This window comes from Columba livia, chromosome 3, assembly GCF_036013475.1.
Source record: "Columba livia isolate bColLiv1 breed racing homer chromosome 3, bColLiv1.pat.W.v2, whole genome shotgun sequence".
In the NCBI taxonomy this organism is placed as follows: domain Eukaryota; kingdom Metazoa; phylum Chordata; class Aves; order Columbiformes; family Columbidae; genus Columba; species Columba livia.
In genome coordinates this window covers 41,672,305-41,688,902 of record NC_088604.1, presented here as the reverse complement: position 1 = coordinate 41,688,902, position 16,598 = coordinate 41,672,305, and the positions used below count along the sequence as shown (strand labels likewise).

Here is a 16,598-nt window from a genome sequence, read left to right as displayed (position 1 = left end):
GTAGGGGGACCCTGGAGAGCTGCAGATGTCTATGAACAATATGAATATTTTGAAGAAAAAAAATAGACTTTTTATTCATAAGAACAGAAAAAAGTTATGTGTGTCTTAAGCCTCTTATCTCCATTTCCCTTCAGCAATTAGGAAATTAGTAAATTTAATTTGTAAATAATCAGTGAACCTTTCATTTACATGATTCTAGTATACATACATTAACAAATTAACACAACTTTGAAGAGTTCTGTCCTTTCTTGTTTTTAACCTCCCAGTCATGCCATCTGGTCTTGTGTGATGGCTGTTTAAATCGTTCATTTCCTTTTTAAGCTGACCTTGGGATGACTTCTTCACATTCCACATAACTGATTAAATTTAATGTACTTGCCAGAAATCTAATTTTGAAATAAATTTGCACATGTAACATTTTTGCTATTTGCTTTGCGTGTATAATTATACTTGCACCACTGTGCAGGCACCTTCAGTATATTCAAAATGGGTGTAAAGATCTGCCTGTAAATGTATTCACAAAGGTAATTTTGGTGTCGTCTTTCAAATGTACAGGTAATGATGAAACAAGAGCAAACACACATTCTTTAAAATGAAGCCTGTAGTAATACATATATTCCAACAGATTAATGTCTCAAGTAGTGTAATGTGTGAAACTCCATATCGGTCATCTATTCTATGTCGGAAATTTATTGAATCTTTACCATATGTTGAGGCAATCCCAATTCAGTAGGCCTGTCAAATTACTGAATAAAACTCAAATGGCATGTGGGCATTTTGTCTCAATAATTTGATTTGGTATTGTCATTTATGCTCAGAAGTTATTACAAATTAATTAAAAGACCATCTGAAACCCCTCAGGTAATTTTCAAACACAAGAACCTCCCTTGTAGTGATACTGCTGTCCCTGTCAGTCTGTGAAGATATTTTAATCAGACACATTAATTTTACACTACTAAAATGAAAGGGAGAAATATATGACTATGGTCTGTACCTACTGTCAGTAATGCATAAATGTACTGGCATAAGTAGGATGCACATGGTGTAAGTCAATGGCTCAAGCCCAGCCTATAACAAAGTAAAAACACATTCTGTGTAGGCCATCATGTGTAAGAAAGCCAAGATGCAGAAGGATTTATTTGACACTTTTGGCAATTAATAAACATATGCGCTATGATAGCTTATGGAACTGGTTGGCAACAGTACCCTCTAAAATAGCATTTTAGCTGAGATGCTCAAGGATTTCAGGAAACCCACTGATGACAAAAGATGTCTGTCTGAGAGATGCTTCTTTCTCCACATCTCTCTCCCAGTCTTAATCCATGAGGTTCTTGACATGAAACATAGTTCATGAGCTGTCTTATGGCTGGTTAGACTGGAAAACTATTCTCCTTCTTCTCAAGTTTTTTCTTGTTTTGGTTTTGTACATGTCAGACAACTGTCACTTCTTCAGGCAATTTTCCACCCAGATTCTAAAGAATATCTTCTGCTTAGTGAAGATACTGTTATGGAACTGGTCTTTACTACCATTCTGCTCATGCTGACTTCTCTGTATTAATAATTAGTCATTGGAACAGGTGCTTGGACCTTATTTTCATTTTATTATATCACTACAGAGCCAAGGCTCTAACCTATTAGCAGTGGCATTTTAAGAGGATATTGTCTTCCTATGTGTATTGACCTATTGCTGGCTGTTACTGCCAGCAAAAGTGAAATTGCATTGTCTTCTCAATTGCCACAGTTCATAACCTATGACATTAACATAAAAGCCATTCAGTTCAGTTTAGGATGATATGCTCAGCCAAAGCATGTCACGACCAAGAGGATAATATACATTTACTTCTGCTACTAAGACAGAAAATATCTGGAACAAATAAATAAGGAAAGTAATTTCTTAAAATATGTCACCAGGCATCAGGAGAGGTCACTAATCATGGTCACCTGAATTTTGCCTTCTGAAACTATTCAATTTTCTGCAGGTTTGGCCAGAATAATTATTTTTTTTAGGAGTGGTTCTTATAAAATGGAGAATGACAAGGAATGGCTGGCAGCTTGGAAACTGAGATGGAAGGAAATATAAGATACGTTTTCATTAGAGCTGTTCTATAGTTTGGTGGAAGCTTTTCATATCTTTGCAGGAAGTTACATTTCTCTAGTTTTCCTAATAAATTTTAATTCTTAGCGTTGAATCCTGATTCAATGCTGTGGGTGTTTGAATCTATAATCTCAGTAAGCGAGAAAAAGATAAAGTAAAAAATGACAAAAATTCTCAGTTCACTCACGTGCATTTTAGTTTTGGATTCTTATCTTCATATATTTTTTTAGGGCAAAAATCCCAATGTTTCCTGTTACCCACATGAAAATGAATATGACAGTGTTAGTGAACTGCTCTATAGAAGAGTCATTACTGACTTGGGCTTTTTTTTTTTCCTGTTACTGTACTAAAACTGTGCAGAAGCTGTGCAGAGAATGAAGAAGAGCAAAAGAGAAAGGGGCTCACTTTTTGAAAGCTGATCAAATCCATGTTCAGTCAAAACTGAAAATACTGTACTGTATACTGGACATGCAAAGTCAGGTCAAGTCACTTTGGCTTTCATTAGCCTTTAGCCACCTGTTTTTAAAAGTAGTAGTGTCATTACAGAACATAGGACTACAGCCATTTTCTTGTAATCTAAGCGCTTAAAATTCAAGTTAAGAGGAAATGTGAAGTAAATAAATAAAGTAAATAAGAAGTAAATAAAGTAAATATCACATATCTAATAAATCAAGTATAACATATGTAGGCATCTACAAATTAAAACAACTACAGATACATTTATGTAAAAAAATAACATTAAATTCCACATAAACAAAAACATAAACCAGATCAGCCAAAATAAATACCCAACCATGAAGAATGCTGTTGACATTGCCTGTCTCAACATTCACTAACAATCTTTTCAGGCAAGTTCTATAACCAGATTTAAGACCACAGGAGTGTTCGCACTTAAAGGTTTTGACAGGTTGAACAAAGCTGTAACCTGCGGAACATAAAGTGGTCTCATGCTTTACTAAAGACAAGGAGAGGCCCTACAACCTGCAACTAATCCACCATATATGGAAGACAATATAGAAATAAACCTCTGCTAACATCAAGAGTGCTTTAAATTTGGTTCTGGACTGTAAGAATCTCAAGCTTCTATTTAACTCTAATTGTGCTTGCACCAAACAAAGAGGAGATTGATACTTCTAAAACAACAGCTAGAACCACAACAACAAAGTGTGAACATTTCTGTGATCATGAAAAAGACCATTTCTATAACATTTCTGTGATCATGAAAAAGACCATTTCTATATATCTCTGGCAACTTTACAGCCAAATTAGCTGAGTAGGTCCAAATTGCACTGATAGTAAATTTTCACACCAGATACCCTGGAGAGAGACAAAGGAAAGGAGAGAAAGGAGGGAGATGAAAGGAGAATGAATGTGTTAGAGACAGGGAAGCTTTTAATAGCACTGTTCCCTGAGCTCAAATTTGTTCTTTCTTTTTGCTCATAAGGGATTTAAAAGTATGGCCTCACTTGGAGAAGAATCACCCTAGTTTTTCAAGGAAATGTTACAACTTTAGTATCATTTGCACATTTCAATAGATATATAGGGCACCGTGTAAAACAAATTGATTTCAGATTCTATCTTGACTATATATAGAACTGCAGATGAAAATACAGAGAAGAATTAGGTATAGCACAGCTTATCTAAGCCCACACTAAATGTCTTCCACATAGTGGAAGCTTCAGTGGGGCTGAAAACATTCATATGAGCCTATCATTAATTTACCAGTGCAAAGTGATATAGTCCCAGCCAGTCAGTAGTCTGCATATTATATTAACACTCTCAGTAGCAGACTATTGGTTTACAAGAAAACACAGGTTTCTGTCCGGCTAAATGACCACGCACAACATGTAAAGCCTAACTAATCATAGATGGTACCATTTTGTGTGCATTTTAGTAGCACTGGAAGCAGCATCAAAGCAAGCACCGTTCTAGGGCCCACAAGCTATTTAGAGGAATACCAGCCTACTGACATTTTTTAATTTGAAGAAATGAAACTGTTCAAACTGCCCAGCTGGGAATTCAGTTAATTATAGCTTGTGGAAGCCAAACAGGTGAGAACACTTTTCATTATAAAAAATCAAATTTTTTTTCACTGTTTGCTCACAAAACATGGCATTGGAAGAAGCTAATACTTTTGGATGGAGTAATTTCAAGTAGAGTTTATTCTTTCAGGCACCAGTGATGCTCCCATTATCAGCAAGAGAAATTAATTTTTAAGAGATAGCTTAACAGCCTCAATTACTCAAAGGAACTGATAGCATAATAAGATGCTAGTAGAGCACTGTTCCTGTTAAAGAAAAGTTACTTTTAAAGGTTAATGGCATATCATTTACAATAAATTTCTTTCCTTGGCTGTAGCAAAATGTGTTGAACTCTCCCAGTGCTCAGACTAAAAAGCATACTGATTCATGTTTTTTTCCCAGGTCTTGAAATTCCTCCATCACTCTACTGTCCTAGAACTTCCGCTCTAATGTAACATCCTGGGAAATCCACATTAGTGAATCCTATTAGAAACAGCAGTATTCACAATACAGTCTGGGTTTATAGTCTGAAGTAAGCAAGTATTGGGTCATTTTAAAAATACATTCTGCTGCTCTGCCACTTTTGTCCAATTTAAAATGAGACATAAAAAAGAAAAAAAAAGGAAAAATTTATGCGTTTTCATTCTTAAAATGTACTTTCTGGCAGTGAAAGAATCTAACTGAAAAATAATTTCTTTTAATCTTGGGGCCAATTTAAGTGTCTGCACTTAAATTTAGTGAGTAGGTTAATGTCCCTCCAGTTGGATCTCAATTACATACACTCCAGTTCTTGCATTTAGATCATTGTTCTCCGTAACAAATCAATAAATAATTCATCTCCCTAGGGAATAAACTATTAAACCAAAATCCAGTGGAATTCAGGGAGATACAGTTGAACTTTTTGAATAATATTGGAAGTCTTTCAACAACTATTGTGCAAAGCTACTGCAAAACCATGCAATTAATGAGAACACCTTACAGTTACACTGACATCACTTACTCATTTTGCCAGTGCAAGCCATCCTCTTATAATCTATTTTTTCCCTCAACTCTTCATTTTGGTTAACAAAAATGAAATGGTATTGCTCAGTTTTCCTCAGCTTGAGTGAATGATCTCTTACTTTGCACCAGCTAATTATCATTATTTATTCATGACACATCCACATCCCGAAGTGGGCTACGTGCCAAATATAGTTCTGGGAACAGCTCGTGGTCTCTACATGTCCCTACACTATATGATACTGAACAACTTCCACTGACTGTAGTGGAACCCACATCAGAAGTTAAATTCTATTAAAGGTGACACCACATGAGCAAATGTTAGGAAAAGTAGAAAATTGTGACAGATTGGATTCACTCTTGGCAAGAAGTGACGTGCTTCACATTTCACCACTGACTGGTATAAAGAAGGTATTGTGACAGACCTGATTTCCCTGTAACACAGTTTGAAAATCCCATGCCAAAGAGTAAGGAGTGATGAGAAACAGAGAAATATTCCATGTAAGCAAAATAAATAAGCAAAAAAAATGAATTTAAAAACCCCATACAAAAATCAAAACATTTAGAAAAATCACTTTATTACAGATAATTGTTACTGCAAACCTGCTGTTTTCAGAAAATGTAATCCTGACAAAAGAGCACAGTTATAGACCACAGTGTCTATTTGTAACCACCGGTAAATTTTTGGTATGGTAGTTTTAACTACAATGTTGCCGAGACCATCAATCTGTCTTGGTGTGACATAAGAACACAGGATAGCAACAGGTTTATTTACTCTCTCTAATTCGTATGGCTGAAGAAATATGCTACAATTTTCAGTACTAATCTGAAAGAGTCATGCCCACCATACCTATTGTACTGTTTAATTAACATGAGGTACAAAACACTTGTGAAATGAGCTGGCGCTCATTATGTATGAGGTCAAAAGGGTAGTCCCCAAGCCAACTGAACAGAGTAGAGGTCTTATCTAAAGCTTGTATCGAGAGATTAGAGGTCTTATCTAAAGGTTGTATCAAAAGAATAATTAAATACCATGAGAAAGCAGTGCTAATAAGCTATGGACTCCAAGTGATTGACTGTAGATATGAACTTTCAGACAAGTGGAAGCTTCACCTGTGTAACAGTAATATTTCCAAGAACTTGCTGCTGAGCATAGAAGTAAATTCTGACTCACTTCAGTTCATATTTCAGTGAGCGCTCTCCATTCCTAGGTGGATTGTATCTGTGTGCTGTAGTTGTTAACTGCCTCAGTCCCTACAGAAATGGAAATAAAACTGAGATGGTACTAAAAGGTTGCTAGGGAACAGCCAGATGATGATGATGATGACAGTATCCTAGCATCTTCAGGATATTTCTCTACTGTTTGTTAATAAAGATAGTCTTTGATGATTTACCAATTACAGGTGCTGCAAAGGAATTCCATTTAAAAAAAAAAAAAAGAGGAATGCTTTTTGTAACTGCGCGTAGTAAGACAAATGCAAAATTGTATTTCTGATAAAATTTTGCTGTTTTCCTCAACTGTAGATGGAACTACTTTTAAAATTCCTTCTAACTCAGGCTGATTGAGAATGCAGTAGATCGTTTGACAAGTTATATAGTACATTTATTATACTTTATATTTCTTTTTATAGCATACTCACAATGAATATTTGAGTGTCTTCCAGTAGTGCATTAAGCAATGTGACTAATGCTTGTTACGTGTTTATTCCTTCATTTCTCTCCCCAGGGGAAGATGTGTCTACTGTGCAATGTTTTGTTTTACAGCATATAATACTTGTCTGACTGTTTGTCTAAATGTTTATGTTACAGAAGGAAAGGTTAAGAAAATCCAATTTGCACTTGGAAAGGAAGGTAGAACTCAAACTTATGCTGGTCCTTGCCTCCTGGAGAAGTCGATTTCTCAGCCTCGGACTGGTCCCAGCAAAAGCACTGTTTTCTCTTTAATAAAATCTACTGTCCTTGCAAAGGTTTCCCTTTGCCAGTAGAACAAAATCGTCAATCACTGTTTTCATTCTGGGACTTCAGTTTAGACACCCTGGGCCCTGGCCACAAAAAGGCTCAGGAAAACAGTGCAACTTGGCATTCTGTTCAGTAGCTGATGAGACCGGAAATAACACTCCGTAAACTATGGCAGCTGTTTGTCAGCTGGAAGAGTTCAAAACTCACCACAGCTCACCATTTTCCTACCAGGAAGACTGTTCTTTTTGCCACACAGCATTGCTGGGACATGCAAAGGCACTGTAACCAGGAACGTTTTTTAACAAAAGAGGGGTTCTGATGGCATATGCTTTGTCAGTAATGTTCATTTGTGCAGGAAGCTTCTGAATATGAAAGATGTAAGTACTGGTAGCATGTAGACTCACACAGAAAAATTGGGTTCCTGGAGAAAATACTACCTGGGAAGGAAAATAATGGATTTGTGATCCTGTTTGTTTTGATGCATTGTTAAAGTGGCAAATCTTTGAAAGACAGTTATACCTTCCCTAAATGATATTTTTTGCTAATTTTTCAAGAAAATGTAGAATTATTTAATAATTGAGTGCTGAATATAATATACCATAAACTACCAGCTTCTAATTTTAAATTTTGCTCTACTAACTTTGCAGTGAGTTGCAGGCAATTTTGTAAAAAAAAAAAAAAAAAAAAAAAAAAAAGTGTACAATATCTAATGATTTCAACTTTATCTTTATTTTACATGTACTCTATAGATAGTATAATTTGGTCATAAAGTTATTACTTCATGCTTTATGGTATTTCTATAGTTCAGTTGTATTACTGTCATTACTGTATATTTTATATTTCAGAGAACACATTTCTGAGAGCAATTGCAATGTCTTTCCCAGTAACAGGCAGTATCATAAAGGCTCCTGAAGGTATGACATAACTTCTGGAGATCAGCTATGCAGCAATCAAGACCATGTGCCCAGCCTAGAACATCTGGAATGGCCGTGAGACTCAGGATTAGCATATTGGTGAAACAGAATATAAAGGGTTTAAGAAGATGTTAGAAAATTAAGGAAAAAAAAGGCTACCTTCTTGTAGCAATGAGTGGATCAGTGTTTCTTTGTTAATGCATGTCACTCCTATTTATCTTCCTTTTCATATGGCAAAAAGCTTCTCACATTTTTTTTCTTCGCAATTTGCAATAGTCTCTAAAATGTAAAAGAGAGTAATGGATCAAACCTATTTTTACAAGTATTTTCCAGGGGAAAAAAGTGATGACTGCTCTAAGCAACTAACAGTTTTTTCTTCTCTGTATTCCATTTATATTTTAATGGATATCAATTACAGTTTGTCAAAACTGTATCTGAAATACCTGCTCTTTTGAAAGAATACAAAAATAAAACTTTTGACTACTATATTACAGAAAAAATGCATTCTCTTTTTGTGTCTTGTATTTAAAAACACAATATCAATGGGATATATGTAGGCAGATTAAGATTCTTTTTTGCATTCTTTTACACCATAAAATAGAATTTGATGTTAGAAAATGTATCTCTCTAAGAATGCAGTTTTTCTGATCTCACCAGTTAAAGTAAATCAATCAAGTATGAGTAATCTAACCCTTATTCCATTGGTGACAGTGAGTGGCCTATCATTTACTACAGTGGGGCACATGGGTCCCATAGTTTAAATAATGCTGCTGTGGGCTGTAGGATTGAACAGAAGTGCTGAAAACGGTTTACTGCACTACAGTCTGCTGCAGGAAAACAAATTGCAAAGATGGGTATTTAGGAAAAGAAAAATAGGAGAGACAGTCAAAATTACTCTGTACATTTGAAAAAGAAATCTACTCAAAACCTGGGAATCTACTGCTGGTCTTTTCCTTATCTGTCTTCTCCACTGACATTAAACAGAATCACAGAATGTTAGAGATTGGAAGGGACCTCGAAGGATCATCTAGTCCAATCCCCCTGATGGAGCAGGAACACCTAGATGAGGTTACACAGGGATGCATCCAGGTGGGTTTTGAATATCTCCAGAGAAGGAGACTCCACAACCTCTCTGGGCAGCCTGTTCCAGTGCTCTGGCACCCTCACTGTGAAGAAGTTTCTTCTCATTTTTAAGTGGAACCTCCTGTGTTCCAGTTTGTACCTATTGCCCCTTGTCCTATCATTGGTTGTCACTGGGAAGAACCTGGCTCCATCCTCATGACAGTCACCCTTTACATATTTATAAATATTAATTATAACCATTAATGAGGTCACCCCTCAGTCTCCTCCAAGCTGAAGAGACCCAGCTCCCTCAGCCTTTCCTCATAAGGGAGATTAACTGAATTCTTAGCTGAGTGAAAGAAAATAATTTTCTTTCAGTTTTCTTCTACTTCTTCACTGATTCATATCAGTCATAGCAACATGAGTCTCAGAGTAAAAAAAAAAAAAAAACCTATCTGTACCAGCGTCTGTTTTACAACACGCACCTTCAAAAGCTACCTTGTAATAGCAGCTTTAGTAACATCTATATAACATCTGATACCACTTCATTTTCCCTTTCTAGTAACTAGAAGAACTGCAACTGAAGACCACCTGAACCTCCTGTATTTATTTGTCTACCATCTTTGGGTTTGATCCTTTGCAGGGGAAACTTGCCATCATATTTGTCTCAGTTTGGAAAAAAATTAATTATTTTTATTTCCTTTTTACATCAGGTAATATTTTTAACTCAGGAAAAAACCCAAACCTCTCCCTGGTAAAAAGTTACACATACGTACATTTTGAAATCTAGTAAAGGTTTTGATCTCTCCCATTTCAGTAAAACTTATTCAGTCAGGAAGAGGATGTCAAAAGCCTTACTATGATGATCTGAAGAGGGTAGAATGTTCTTTAGAAAAAGTTAAGAGAGTTAGCAAAATTTGAGTGAGAGAGCTTGTGGTTAATTCCTGTAAATATACCAGAGTAAAAATGGGAGACAAAATAAATACTTGAACTGAAGGATGACAGACATATTGATAATTTAGTTAATGAATGTACATATTGTATCCTTAATTTGAACAGGAAAAATTTTACTTTTCTGTTAACTGATGTTCCAAGCTTCTTCTCAGTTCAACTGGAGATTAGGCTATAACTTCAGAGCTGAGTCATAATGTCGTGCTGTAAAAAAGGTCTTATAAGGACTCACCCAAATACTATTAATTATAACATATTTTGTGTTTTGTTTTAAAGTTTATTAATAAAAAAATAGCATTGTTATTCCTGCATATGTGTCTTGTTATTTTCTCCTACACATTTCTCAAGATTCAAATGAGATTCTATGGATATATGTTATTCACCTTCAAATTAAAACATATGACACAATCAAGTACTATGAAGGTATTTTTAAACCAAATGGGAACCATATGGAACGGTACAGCCACTATATGCTACAAACAACAAACTCATGTGAATCCTTGCAGAGTGCAAACTCCTAGAATAATGTTGACTGTGAAAAGCAGTAAAATTAAACAACAGGCATTCTGTTATTTTTCCAAGTTATCCAGTTTTCACACATTTTAATGGCAATGCAACTATTTGAGCATATGATTACATTCATGATTGCATCCAGTGACAACTGATATTACTGAGATGCTAGTGGGACATTTATTCATCGACTGATAATGTCTCAATTTAAAACCTGCACATAAACTAAATGGGACAATTACTGTTAAAAGTTATAATGATGGGGACTACATCTGTAACTGCTGTTACCTGTAAAAAAATAGTAATAAAAAGCGGTCAGCAGCACTGTCACAGTACATGTTGACTGCATCCTAATTTAGTCTTTGCTATGCAAATCTCCTACGGTGTGTATGGGCTTCAATTTCAATAAAAAAGGTGTGAACACAATTTTAGATTGCTGGCTAACAGTCATCTCTGTTTTGGGTTCAGCTTCATCAAAGCATTGCTGTTCTTCGCATGTGCTTCAAAGCACTACAGAAAATGATTTACACCTGCAGCCCAGAAATGGAGACAGACCTGTGGTCACTGCCTCAGAAATTACGTTAGCATTATTAACTCTTGTGAGGATGCAACCAGCCACCAGTGAACTGGGATTTATCTTCATTTATACTGTGGGATTTACCTGGGAAAATTGGAAACAGTTACAACAGATGAAAGTCAGTAGTGGATGTGACCACTATCTGAGGGATTAGAAGAAACAAAAAAGGGCATGGAAGCTACATGATGTGAAGTGGAGAGTGGAAGAACTGACAGATAAGAGGAGAGAGAACAATTAATCAATTAATTAATGGAAAAAAATGGGATGGAAGGAGAAGGCAAATTCCAAGAAGTTAGGACTAAGTAGTGTTAGATTAAAAATGATATATAGTTGGAAGAAGTTGTTAATGAGTTTGGCGAGGACTAATGAAATACCCTTAATTGATGGAAACAGAATCCTGAAAGTTGAAATTAGAGTATATGAACTAGTTAAGTTTGCTCTGTGTTGGGGATGTAGGAAAATTATGGGAGGAAGTGAACTTGGACTTTTATTCTGAAGAAGAAAATCAATCTGTTCTACATGAGTAGAACCATTTTATGCAGAAGACAGCCCAGACAAAGTTTGACCTGTGGAGCTCAAGCCTAAATTTGAAACAACATGAAAGAAAACAGTGTGAACTATGTACAAACTATTGTTCCATAATGTTCTGGTTTTTTATTATTATTATTTGTGGAAAAAGGCAGATGGATAAAATGTTTCATTTCTAACAGCCACTGTTGGGTGTAGGGCCTTGTAAATGCTATGTAAAGTCAAATGTGTCAAAGGATCCCTGCCTTGAGCCTTGAAAGATGGGAAGCAGAGCAAGTATTGAGCTTCTAAACATCACCATTAAGCAGGAAATACATATGCAACTAGATCGCCTAAATTTATGCACCAATTACAAGCAGCGTTTGCATGCTTAGCTGGCTTTCCTCAAAGGCTTACCCACCTCTTTTTATGCTCACAATTATACAGACAATTGCTATTATTAGGCAAGCACTACAGATGTATCTGTCAGAAAACCTATCTTGCAAAACTTAGGAGAAAAAGAGTGTTGGGAAGTGGTAGGCTTTTTACTTTCAGTCTAGGGCAATAGGTTCCACAGGTTTTGAAGAGTGCCTATCCTCTCCTGTGCCACATACCTGCCATGGAATTTGGGTTCTTCTAAAAATGAAACCTTACTCCATTGAAATCTGTGGGAGCTAAATCACTTGCTCCCTGTCTCTCCAGCAGCAAAGCAGGGCCTTTGGCAACAGTCTGCTAGAGAAGTCACTGAAAAACGAGTAATAAAGGCACCATTTTTTATGTCAGCTTTTGTTGATTTTTATGCTATAAGGAAAGAGAACTACTGTTCATAAACTTAAAAATATATGCTAATCACCAAAGTCTGGCAATATAGTACAAAGATATTTATGAATGAGAATATATCTCACAATATTTTGTATAAGTTGTGATTGCTTCCATTTCCAGTGAATTTGGGATGACTTCCATTAGACATAGAAAAGGAAAAATTCATAGCATTTTGGAGAGGATGGCAGTTTGTCAAAGAAAACAGTTTATTTTACTTTTATTAGATTAACTTTGCAATTACATTGGTTTATTTGAAGAGCTTCTCTTCACAGAATGATGATGTACAACAGTGTTTCCATCTGTTCAGAGAATCAGAGCAACTGTAATTTGGGTCAAAGATGCCATATTCAACTCATACTGTACTTAGTAGCAAGGAGAATGTATGGCAATGCTACATCAAGAGGCTAAAGCAAGAAGACACTACATGTTAATTTGAGAAACAGAAACAACATATTATGAGCACTGGAAAAGCAATAATAGAAGCTAAGAAGTGGAAATCAAGGCTGGTGCCGTTTGAAATGTCCTGAAGATCAAAAAAACAGGAAAAGTTAAATTTTGCAGCAGCATAGTCAGCATTTTGATCAGATCTAGTGAATCAATCACAATCAACCACTCTGTGTCTCTGGGGAATGATCATATTCCACAGAACTTAAAAAGATTTTTTCCAAATACAAAAGTCATGCATAAAAGTGAGAATTTCATTTATATTCCCTAGCTTGTTAAACTGATTTGTGGATGTTTCTTACTGCGTTCTTTGGAAAAGAGCAAAGTGGGACTACTCTGGGGGACCGTGTTTGTTTCTTGGCCACTTCCAGTTAAAACAATATATTTATTTGGTAGCAGTAGATAAGGCAGATATCAGCTGTCTAGACCATTTTCCCTGTTTATTCTCTTCCTGATGCTAGTTTGACTTATTCACTTCTTCACTGCCAACAGCTTTTCAATCACTTTTTCCATATCATACATTCTTCTGTGCTATAATGACTCCTATCATATCATGAACTTTGCAGTGAAAATGCATTACAATCCAAGGAAAAGAGAAAGCAGCCAAAGGAAGAAGCCTAGACAATTAAAAAACAAATCAAGATAAAGCCAGCTGTTCTGTGACCTCCTTATGTAGAAAGCCATGGAGGAATAAGAACTGAGAAGGCTTAGTTGGGAATGGTGAGTTTGGTGTTGTATCTATATGTGCCTTTTGTTACTTCCCAAATCCTTCCACTTATTTCCTGCTAAATAACTCTTCAACAATCCTCTCTATTCTGCTGTAAAAAGCCTGACCACCAGCAGAGAAATCTCTGCTGCCCTGGTGATGTAGACACAAGTTCCTGTTTTGTGGCCTATGACCACAAATGAAATGTGTTTTGACCTTATCCTTCTCCAGTCTGAGCATCATGCAGGATTTCAACATTTGGAAGCACACCGCTCTGCCAGGCCTGCTCGTGAAAAGGGAAAAATATTGTGTCTTAAAATGGGATAAATATCACCAGTCACTTGACAGCCACTTTTACCTACCCTAACCACAAACCTTCATTCCCAGGAGACACACTTCACATTAATCATCCTACATTATGCAGCCATTGGTTATGAGGATGATGAAAGTTGGGGCTTTTGCAAGGCTGTTATTGACAAGTTTCACTGTGCCTCAATGATGAATAGCTCTTATTTTTTGACTCCCACGTCTGTTTCTAGGCACAAGAAACAATATTTAACCTTCAGGGTATGTTATAAATTCAGCTGTGATTCTCTCTTAATTAGACACTTTTAGTATTTATAGGAATGCTCCTTTTTATTGGATTTGAATATCTTTCCTTAAGCATGATTATGTAGCCATTATTGAATTTGAGTTCTCTGCAAACTACCTATAATTCAGTTTCTCTCCTTTCTGTGCTTACATAAAGTACTATTAGTGGCTTCTTTAGGTAAACAGAAAAATGTGTAAAATGTATCATTAGCTGGGATATTAAAAAAATGAAATGTTTCAATAGAGTAGCTGGTTTTGATTGTGCCTGCTTTTCCCACACATTTTTCAACCTATTTTCAGCTCTCTCTTAGGCACAAGGGATTCTGCATTATAATAGCTTCTTCCCTATCCTCAAAGGAAATAAAACTGATAACACTCTTTTTTCTATTAAGCAAGTAGTGAAGTCATGGTGCTGACAAGATGTTTATTTTTTTTAAGTTTTCTCATTTCCTTTTTCTAATGCTACTTCACTGTAGATAATTGGCCTTGTGTACATGTGTTTGTAGTTTTAAATCCAGATGACAATTTTGTTGTCGCTGTTTTTCCAGTTTAAAATATTTGTAAATTCATCCATTAATACTTCAAACATTATATATTTTTCATATGGAATTATTATACACTTAGGTTTTATTCATTTAAAAAGGTTATGCTGCATTAATTCTTCAAAGTAATACCAAATCATTCAATTATGTCTTTAAACGTAGCTCTCTCTTGTTTTGGAAGAAAGCCAGTTTCCCACCCCTTGCTCTCTCCCTCACTGTCCCTGTCCGCTAATTCCAGTGGTCATGAAAAGAGTTTTTCTTTCATGACTGTTTCAACATTGAGTGCTCCTCTCTTGTTAAAAAAGTCAAGCATTCCCTCCTAAAAATTAAATTGGCAGTTTTATTACACTGCTGATTCCGCTGAGTGAGAAGACCTCAGACAAAGGGAGCTTGTATAAGGGAACCATTCACAGGAGGCGCTTCGTTTCTTGGGAATGGGAAAAGCTTTACCTAGTGACAACTAAGGGCAGCAAAACAGAACAAAACTGAATGCGGTAACAGTGCTTCTGATTTCCCAAGCTGAAAGCAAGAGTGATCAGTTACAGGCTTTAGCATTGACCATTTAAAGGCAGGCGATAATGAAGCTGAATATCAAACAATAAAAGAGGGTAGGTCAGGCTAGATGATGTGATATTTTCTCTTCTTAGCTTTTAATGCTACGATCATTTAAAAAGGCACAGAAAGAAAGATAAAAAATGTCATAAGTGCAGAAGAGACATTGAAAAGATAAAAATTATGTGTCTTTCCTATTAAGTTAAGACTTTGGAATTATTATTTTATCTAATTCGGTATCCAAACACAGCCCCCGCCTTGAGCTAATTTGGCTGCTCATTTAGGATTAAGAGGAAACAATCCTCCACCTGTTATATTTGGCTTTGAATAGAGCTAGTGGAAATTATTTTGATTATTCATTAATTTGTTTGGCCAGCCTTAGCCCTATAGAGTTAGATGCTGTTGCAAGGAGCTGAAACATAAAATCTCAAGCATGATGACTTTGTTTGGAGATTTCTTCCCACATCCCTTTCTTCGGTCAGTGTAACATTTTCCTAGTACTCCTGACCAGGACACAATAATTACAACTCTTGGTATCAGCTCCCTCCTGTCTGACAATGATAATCCTTAAATTGAAGCATGAACAGATTCTAACAGATCGCCTGGATTCCCTAGAGAGAAGACTGTCTCTTCCTCTTCCTCAACTTTATCTATGTAATTTAAGTCTCATTCACTTTTAATGTCATCAAGATGAAACACACAAACAAAAATTGCAGTTTTTCGTGTAATATAATACTTCAGCAACAATTTAATACAGAATCTGAAAGTCTGGTTATTTCTCTTAATGGAAAAAGTGATGCCTCTGACTGCTTTCAGAAGTTTACCAAGTTAATTTTGGATTTATTATGTACGATTTCTTTAAATATATTTGAGTAGACAAGACCTATTAGATTTTCTGAAAAAGAGTAATATGCTGAGTTGTGTGATGGGATTCCTGAACTTGGAAGTTCTTTCTAGCCCCATGAATACACTTCACACACTGCAGATCCCCACAGAGGTTTGGTGTGGAATTTTCAACTCATCAAACTCTGTACATGCAAAGAAAACAGCCTTCACTTTAACCTGCCATTGGTCCATATGTATAGACATGAAAGATGGACATCTGACCAGAAATTGTGTCTGGTCTCATCCCCTGACAGCACCCACTTCCTTTTTTTTTTTTTTTCCCTAACGAGGAACAACGTATTTTTTAGCGTAAAACAGATTTAGTTTTTCCCAATGGAAAAACAAATAAACAATGTATTTACAGTGAGGTAACTAGCATCCATTCATTGTTTGATATTTGAAACAAGTGTTGTCTCATGCATAACTTGGGAGAGCAAATGAGACTATCCTGTAGGTTATGA

General features: G+C 35.9%; 1 protein-coding gene across 5 annotated transcripts in view; it reads right to left on the bottom strand.

Moving 5' to 3' along the window:
* FUT9 (fucosyltransferase 9) overlaps window positions 1-16,598 on the bottom strand; it is a 108,738-nt gene that overhangs the window by 70,533 nt on the left and 21,607 nt on the right. Inside the window, exon 2 of one of the 5 annotated variants that reach the window (XM_021285568.2) lies at window positions 8,148-8,267. The exons of the other annotated variants lie outside the window; for them this stretch is intronic. The gene's annotated coding sequence lies outside the window, so the exon portion shown is untranslated. The remainder of the gene's footprint in view (window positions 1-8,147; window positions 8,268-16,598) is intronic. 5 annotated transcript variants of the gene reach the window in all.